This window comes from Miniopterus schreibersii (assembly GCF_964146895.1).
Source record: "Miniopterus schreibersii genome assembly, chromosome: 13".
Classification (NCBI taxonomy): Eukaryota; Metazoa; Chordata; class Mammalia; order Chiroptera; family Miniopteridae; genus Miniopterus; species Miniopterus schreibersii.
This window is the reverse complement of record NC_138113.1, coordinates 4,962,908-4,971,959: the sequence shown is the minus strand read 5'-3', so window position 1 is coordinate 4,971,959 and position 9,052 is coordinate 4,962,908.

The window sequence follows — 9,052 nt, the reverse complement described above, 5'->3', positions numbered from 1 at the left end:
GTACTTGTCACCCATGGGGGCAGGGGTCGGGGGTGAAACCGGGTGGAAAGTCAGCGGAGCTGCTCCTAAGACTTGACAGCTGCCAACACTTAGGCTACATGAATGGAGGTCAAACATCCACTTTGAAGGAGGCGAGGGCCCCGTTTCATCCCACACCAGCTGGACCTTACCTAGAGGATCGTGTCAGCCTGGGGTTTCATCTCTTACCATTTTGAACATATTCGGAGCAAAGTGGCCAGGATGAGGGCCTTGAAGTCATGTTGAAGGGGCAGAGCTGAAGGGCTGGCTCTCCGGCTGGAGGAGAGGAGCCCAGCAGGCTGGCCTGCCGGAGGACTTCATGCACAGAGAGACCGAGCTGGTTTGCCGTGGGAGGTGAAGAGCAGTGGAGGGGACTACAGGAGCGCACATTTCCATAGAGTTAGACCAGGTCTGGCAGTGAAATCGCGGCCGCACTGAGCTCCCCATCCCTGGAAGCGCGCAGCTGAGGTGCGCAGATGCCACTTGGAATGCGGGGGGAGCGTGAGTGCGCGGGGTGAAGGGGATCCTCTCCTTTCCGCGTCTATGAGCCGAGATTCCACGGTTACGTGATTTCTTCCAGTGGCTACAACTCCAGATGCGCTCGTCTGGACGGAGAAAGGCCTCGGCTGCCCGTCTCCTTGGACAATATGGACTGTGCACGTTCATCAAGCCCAAGGTGCGGAGCCTCGGTCCGCGGCAGAGGTGATGTCACCGTGGAAACACGAGCATCCCGGCCCCCACCTGTCCAGGTCACGGCGCTGTCCCTGCAACAGGAAGAAGCGTTTCCTGGCCCTGGTCTTCTCTCAGGGGTCCCCTGCCGGGTATCCTGTTTCTGGTCCTGCAGGGCATCCTGTGGGGCCCCCGGGGGTGCTGGAGCCTCGCAGGGGGCGGGCCTGGCAGAGCCCTCGGTGCGGGCCATGGAAACCACGGCTCTCGGATCAGCTGGGGGACCGCGCAGGAGCCCACACCACCGAGGACAACCTGAGCAAGTGCAGCCCAGGAGTCCAGAGGAGGCCCCTCTGCCGTCGCGTCACTGACCTTGCTCTTCCTCTGTGATTCTCCCCCTTTTCCAGTGTGTACGAGGCTGCCCTGCGGTGTACAGTGCCGTGGTTTTTAGCATGTTCAGATATGGGCAACCATCACCACTGCTAATGTTAGAACATTTCTATCCCAGTCATTCATTCTTTTTTATTTTTTAAAGCTTTCATTTTATTCTTAAGACTTTTCTCTTAAACTATTTCAGCCCTTTTTAAGTGTACGGGTCAGTGGCATTTAAGTCCATTTGCAATGTTGTGAAACCATCAGCATCGCCAAGCCCCAGAGGTTTTCATCATGCCAATCATTGATAACAGGTGTTTCTTTCAATTCTAATCATAAAATGAAAATTTTAAATCTATGTCCAGCATTTTGAACAGCGCATGTGGGTCCCATATTCTGGTGGCATAAGGGCAGGGGACACAGATACAGGAGAGAGGAGAGGGAGACGTTTTACAATTGGTCAAAAATGCAAGTTACCAGTTCATTACTTTCTCTGGAAAAAAAAAAAAAGTGCTGTTTTGCTGATTCTATGGTAGAAAAACTGGAGGTTGTTAATTTTGAAGTTAGAACCAAAACTTCTATTTCTTATGTTTAATTGTGGCCCCCCCATCAGCAGCAGGCGGGGGCCTCTGGTGACCAGAGTAACCCCCACATCCTCCTGCCTGCAGCCTGAGCTGATCAAAAAGCCGGAGAAGGAGACTTTTCTCCTTCAAAACAGCTCCTCGGCCCCTTGAAATGAATGAGCAGCTTCTTTAACGGACTTTCCCCCCAGCTCGCATTCCCCACGGTTGGCCAGGCAGAAAATTCACGAGAACAAAGCTCTTGCCCTAAAGAGATCCTCTTTTCAACTTAGGGTCAATTCCACATTTGGGGCCCCCAGAAGAGTCACCTTTAAATTAAGAAAAGAGAAAAGGGAGGGGGCCACACATAAGCCGGGGAAATGACACAAGAGCGCGCACGGCCCGCCCTCCGGCTGCGCCACACACGCATCCTCCATGGGAACCGGGCTCAGAGCTCCTCACGCGGCCTCGGAAGACACCGCCGGGCTCGGGAGTCCAAAAAACAGATTCATTTCCCCACCTTCTGTGAGCCCTCGGGCAACTCCTAGGATAAACGGGCACACAGCCCGCACCCTGCCTTCCTCACGTCTCGGTTGTCTGGCCAAGACGATGTGCCACTGGCGAGGGCACTGTGCCTCCTCCCGTCCCCCAAACAGGTGGCCTTGTCACTCCAGCCTGAAATTTGGTAGTGTCCTGGCATATGATCTACCCAGTGTCACCTTCTTCCAGTGTCCCAGCCTTTTGGGACAGAGCAACATGCACTTGGGTTAATCAGAGTCAACATTCTTTACATCTCACCCCTTGTGAAATGCCAGGAACTGAGACTCCACATGGAGCCCGGTCTGGCTCGGCTCGGGTGCCATCGCCAAGCCCTCATTCCTGATCTATCAGTCTGGGGACAAGATTCAGCATCTTGGACTCCCTGGGATCAGCTGCTCCCTGGGAGCCGGGCCAGCCCTGACCCTGAGGGGTAACCAGGGGCAGAGAGGGGCAGCCAAGCACACACTCCCCACCCAGGGGCCAGGTCAAGGTGATCGAGTTTCTCACTCTAGTCAGAAAGCCCATCACCCCTGGCTCCAGGGTAATAAACTCAATCTTGGAGCTCGAGCTATAACACGGTTCATTTCTGGGCCAAATCCCTGAAGCTGAAGGGTTTATTTTTAAGGACAAGCAGTTTGCTGTTTTCAGCGTTTCTCATCAGAAATAGTGCAATTCAGCCCAATCTGCATTGGGAGCATAATTTATCATCTCACACAGATGGTTGACTGAGGGTGGGGAGAAGGTTTGCTTTTCATTTCGGTTCAGCGAACATTTCCTCGGGCCCCTGGTTGTGCCAGGCACAGAGCACCAGGGATGCACAGACAAGTCAGGCAAGTGCCTGGTCCTCGAGACACTCACACTATAGGTGGGAGACAGACCCCCAACCTCAGCTCTGGCATCAGACAGTCGTAGTTTGGAATCCTGGCTCTGCCGTATACAATTGGAGTCACACTGGGAAAATTATCTCACCTCTTTCTAGCTAAGGTTTGTCAACAGTGCTCATCTTTTTTAAAAAAACACACACAACTTTTGGTTCTGTTTATTTTCTCTACTGTTTTTCTATTTTCTATTTCACTGATTTCCACTCTGGTCATTATTATTTCCTTTCTTCTGCTTCCTTTGGGTTGCTTTCTTTTCCCCCAGTGCCTTACAGCGGAAGGTTAAGTTACTGGTTTGAGATCTCTCTTCCTTTTTAATAGTTACTCACTGCTATAAATTTCCCTCCAAGCACTGCTTTACCTACATCCCATAAGATTTCCTATGTTGTGTTTCTGTTTTTGTACATCTCAAAGTATTTTCTAATTTCCCCTTTGATTTCTTCTTTGACTCATTGGTTGGCTGGTAGTGTGTTGTTTAATTTCCACATATTTGTGAATTTCCCCAAGTTTTTTTCTGTTTTTAATCTTTAAATTCATTCTGTTGTGATCAAAGAATATATTGTATATAATTTCAATCTCTTCCAATGTATCACAGCTTGTCTTATGGCCTAGCGTATGGTCTCTCTTGGAGAATGTTCCTTGTGCCCTTGAGAAACACGTGTGTTCTGCCATTGGGTGGCGTGTCCCAGGGATGTCAGTTTACAGTGCTGTTCAGGTTTTCTGTTCCCTTGTTCATCTTCCGTCTGGTTGTTCTACCCATTGTTAAAAGTGGGATATTGAGCTTTCCAACTATTATTGTTGAACTGATACTTCACCTCTTCGAACCTCTGCTTCCATAGAGGAAAAGAATTACTCCTGCCTTGCAGAGGCGTAGAGATAGATAAAGGTGGCAAAGTGTAGTGGCACAGCCCGGCACGCCGTGGCTGTCGCTGCTGTGCCTCAGGACGACTGGACAGGACACAGAACAGTGGTGGTGAGGGCTTCCTCCTCGAGCAACCAGGGGCTCTTGGTGAAGCCAGCACAGCTCCCGTCTGAAAAACACAGACCCTTCTTAAAGAGGAAGCTGAGGCTCAAAGCCTGCTGCTTCTGTGGCCTTCTATTCAGGATATGCCCCTCTCCTGTGCAAAAAATAAGAGCTAACTAAGTAGCTAACAAACCCTAATTTTCTCATCTTACTTGGCTGGCTGATGTCTAAAATTCCTTCGTAGACGTTTCTTGTGTCCTTCCTTCCTTCCTTCCTTCCTTCCTTCCTTCCTTCCTTCCTTCCTTCCTTCCTTCCATCCATCCATCCATCCATCTGCTCTTCCTTCTTCCCTTCCTTCCAACTCAACTGATGGTCACCAAATCACCTTCTCTGTCAGAGCTGCCAGGTACTGAGGACACTGAAGTTGGACCTGCTGAGAAGGCCCTGCCTTACCTGGGAGGACACTGACATGCAAGCAGGTAGACAGAATGTAAGGATATAAATGCTGTGATAAAGGAGCAAAGGGTTGGGGGCACAGAGGAGGAAAGTGACCACCTTGGGGGGGGGACACGAGATCCTGAAGGCTCTCCCCCAAATCCTAACAAAACTGCAAAGAAGGGGTCAAGGGAGGCTCAGGTTTCATAACCCTCTGCCCCTGCCAGGCAGGCTCAGGTAGGAGGGGCCCAAGGGAGGAAAAGAGGAAAACAAGAGGATGTTACACAAAGTGAGTCATCCAGCCTCAAATAACCAAGAAATGCAAAGGCAGAAAGTTCTTGGCTTGGAGGTGGGCCAACTCCACTGCTGCAAAAATAACCATGATGAATTCATACATTTCTGTGCGAGTATCGGTCCACCCTAGCACTGAAATCTCAGCCATAGGAAACTGGAGCGTTGAGCCCCATATGTTCAAAATCGTGCTCACATTTTGGTCAAGACTGTCTTGAAGAAGCTATATTTTCCCACCGAAAGCAGTCTGGTCTTCCATCCTGTCCCGGTGAGACCACAGAACACCGACTCCTGCTCAGGGTTAAAAGTCAGGAGGTGCCTCCCTGTTTTGGGTCTCAGTCTCCCCAGACTTATGTTGCTATCAGGTGAGTGGATAGACTTTCCCCATAGCATGGAAAATAAGCTCATCAGTAATATTTGCCGTACGTCCACTATGTACGCTGCAGGGAGAGAGCAGGAGTGCAGCCCGGAAACCCTCCCTTGGAAGAACCTTTGATCCATCTGAAAACGGGAAAACTGTCATGAAACAGTTTTAAAAAATTAATCTCTAGGACCCAACAGATTTAGCCTTATGGGCTTGGACTCAACCTCTCTGGGCCTTGGGATTACTTATATGCCAAAAAAAAAAAAGAGAGAGAGAGAGAGAGAATATTGGCTTTTACACGACACTGAATATAAAACATCTGGGTCATGGTGGTATTTTAAAATGTGGTACCCTTGGCCCATGAAAGAGGTAGAACTAACTCAAGTCCCTACGGACCGCTGGAGTCCTGACAGGCAAAGGGCAGGTAGGAAGGCCTCTGGCAGCAAGAACTCCCAGGGTGGCGTGGATCGGTGCCTGCATTTACATTCTGGCTCCACTGCTTATTAGCTAAGTAATTGCAAGCAATCCACTAACCACTTGCTGCCTCAGTTTTCTCATCTGTAAAATGGAATCACAAATGGAACCTGACTTCTGGGGTTGTTCTGAGGATTAAGATGAGTGGACACTTAGAACCATACCTGGTACAGTGCGAAGGGTCAACTAGAGTTCGCTACTGTTGTTCTACACGGGGTGAGTGAGGAGACCAGGTTCGATGAGAATTGAGCAGCACAGGAAGTAAGAGTGGGACGGCTGGGACCCAATTTTAGAGGCCATCAGTCTGGACTTAATTGAGGCAGTGAAGGCCCACTGTGGGCTCCTGAATGGGGTGGACATGGGTTCGTTATACACTGAAGATGGGGGGAGCGAGTGAGTGCCTGTTGTAGCCGTAAGTTGCCCCAGAGGAGGCTGTTCTCGGGCAGTCCCTCAAGTCTCCTCCTGCTTCTACCCTGAAAGGCGGCGTCCTTTGGAGAAGAGAAGGCAAAGGACAGATCATGTACCCGGCCATGTTCCCAGTCAGATATCTCTCAGTTTACAGTCCCGCGGAGTCGCTTGGTCAGCAGGGAGGCTGGCACGGAGGCGTCGGAACATCATTTAACAAGCAGCCACGAGCTACAGTCGGAAGTGGCTAAGCCCGCTGTCTGGCGGTCGGCCAAAGCCACACATGCCACCCTCACCCCACCCACACCCACCCGCAGGCGAGCAGCCCGCTGGGGACCGTCCCACAGGCCCCCCCGGGGCTCTCGCAGGGCACCGCCGTCATTCCCGGGGGGCCGATGATGCGCCACCCACCTCGCTCCATTCAGACCAGCCTGAGGCAGGGCAGCGGAGACGGCGGAGGAGACGGCGTCCTGCGCTCGAGACGCTCACGAGTGGCCATGAGCATGAGCACGATTCTGACCCGTGTGGAAGTTCTTTGTACCGAGAACCCCCAATGCTGGGCCCAGGACAACGCGGGGCGCCCGCCCTAGAGGGGCTTTGTGCCGGGAGAAACCACGACGGGAGCACAAGCTGTGTGGGGCCAATCGTGGGAAAAACCCCTAATGCGCATTTCTTGGCCTTCAGGATCCAGAGAAAAAGACCACAGACTCTGACAGATGGAATGGGAAATAATTCCTTTGCATTTGCGATTTGCTTAGCAGAGGAAAAGGAAGTCAGGTAATCCTTAAGTGACCCCAAGCGGTAAAAACACCAGCATTAAGGGTTTAGCTGGGGGTATGCAGAGCGTGACACCAGCGCCCCCTGGTGCACGTGGCCGGGAAACGATAAACCGCAGGCCTACGGCATCTGTTACTTCATAGGAAATTCTTTTGGTGCTGGGACGGGAGCCACCAGTGGGAAGACGAATGATCATTTAAGGACAGAAGATACGATGGAAGTTTGTTATTGTAACCAAGAGAACCAACGCCATTATTTTAAGGGAACAGTATTTTCTAACATGGGTATAATCCGATGCCTCCAAATTGCTAGCCTGTCAGAGCCAAGCAAAACACCCCAAGCTTCTAGCCTCGGTGACCGCAGGTTAGCCAGTTTATCTAAGAATTCTTAGAAGTGCCTGCTCCAGCTGAGTACCACACGCCGGATGGTCACCTCTCTGAGCTTTGGTTTAGACTGCTCCAGAGAGTTTTTTTGTCCCCTCCTGCCACTAGTTAAGTTTCTCACAGGACAGGTCCTAACCAATTCCCACACCTTCTAACACCACTCTATCCAAACACACAGTGAGAGGCACTGATCTAAGGGAAGGAACCATGGTGCCCTTTCTGGTATAAGGCAGAGGACCAGCCCTGGGAGACAGGCGACTCCAGTGCAGGGAGCATGTCGCTCAGATGCCCTGTTGCATTGTCTTGCCTGAGTCTTAGGGTAAAAGATCGCTGCGAGAATTAAAGTTCCAAGAGCCATTTATCTGTAACTGTGGGTCTTGATTTGTGGTTCAAGGTCCATCCGCACCTCCACCAGCTGAGGAATCTGTTTAAAGGCAGGTTCCCGGGTCCCGCCTTAGAACTAAAACTCTGTGTGTGATTTGTCGAGCCCGGAGTCAGTAACGACTGCCAGGATGGGAGCCAAGCCCATCTGACTCCAGGTCCTTTCCAGTTCCCCTCATCGCTTCTGACCAGTAAGACTGAGGTCTGTCGGGAAAACCACAGCTCTGCCTGCTTTTAAATGAAAGGTAATTATTGAAAGCAGCAGAACAGGAGACAACAGCAAAACCCCCTCCCGCTCCTCCCTCCAAAGGAATCCTCCATCAGTCTTTGGAGTAGCAGAGCACCCTCCCTTTCCTTCCTGCCCCACCGCATTCTTTCCCGTCTAACAAATATTCCCCTTTCCCCCAAACAAAGTCATGTGGAAAAATCCCTGGTAGCACTTTAGAAATCGTCAGCACCTATAGGGAAATGACAAAATGACTAGATTTTATGTTTATAAAATTTCATTTTATGTTTATCTACACACTTTTCATATTTTACATATTTCATTCAAACTGTAATGAAGTGTATTTTAAGTCAGAAGAGTAAGGTGAAAATGTGACTAACTGGTGTTTGGCCATTTACAATTGGTTGGGATTTACTTTTTTTTTTTTTTTTTAAATCTAGACTGTTTTCAGTCACTACCTTAAAAAAATTAAAAATAAAGAAGGCCTGCAGGTTGTTTACAAGTCGGGCCCCTGTCTGCCGTTTGATGACAGTGAGCAGGCGCGGGGTGCGGATGGGGTAAGGAGTCGTGTGTGACAAAGCTGCAGTAAGAGGTCAGTCTCTACTCACCGGCATCATTCACACACCGTGAAGAGACAGCATGAAAACAAACATCAAATGCATGGGCACGGTTTCTGTCTGCAAGACAAGTCGTACAGAGTCGAGTGCCAACTAGCACACCCTTTCGGACTGCAACCCGGGAACGGCCTGAAAAACGTCCGCTAGCTTCACTTGCTTTAACTCGCTCCAGGAATTAAAGGCGTAGGAATCCAGTAGAAAGAAACCATCCAGAAGACAGAACAGAGATGTTTGCAGAGAAACGTGAGTGTAACACAGAAGTGCAAACCTGTGACACTAAAATACGGTATGGGCACCTCTTATCTGTCGGACTTTGCTGAATGCAAAACAGAGTCCTGAACAATGTGAATTATTTTCACCGTTTTTATGCACAAAGAAACTAAAGAGGGGCTCTAATGAAGAACTTATAGAGGCAAAGGGCCTTGCCTTTGTCACCCTGCTAGAGACGGGGATGCCTGGACTGCGCCCCGGCCAAGTACTCTACTCTCTGGGTAATTCCAGTTGGATGGTATTTTGAAGAGAAAGAAACGAGCAAACCCCCCCACCATCTCCCAGCGCTGTCCGCATTCCTCTCTGGGCCACCCATCGTCCTCAGAGAGATAAGAGAGTAGAAGCAGCCACCAGGAAACCCGCGGTCTAGTTCCAGTTCTACCAGCCAGGCCACGGGGCCAAGAACTCCTCTCAACTCAGCACCTGCTCCA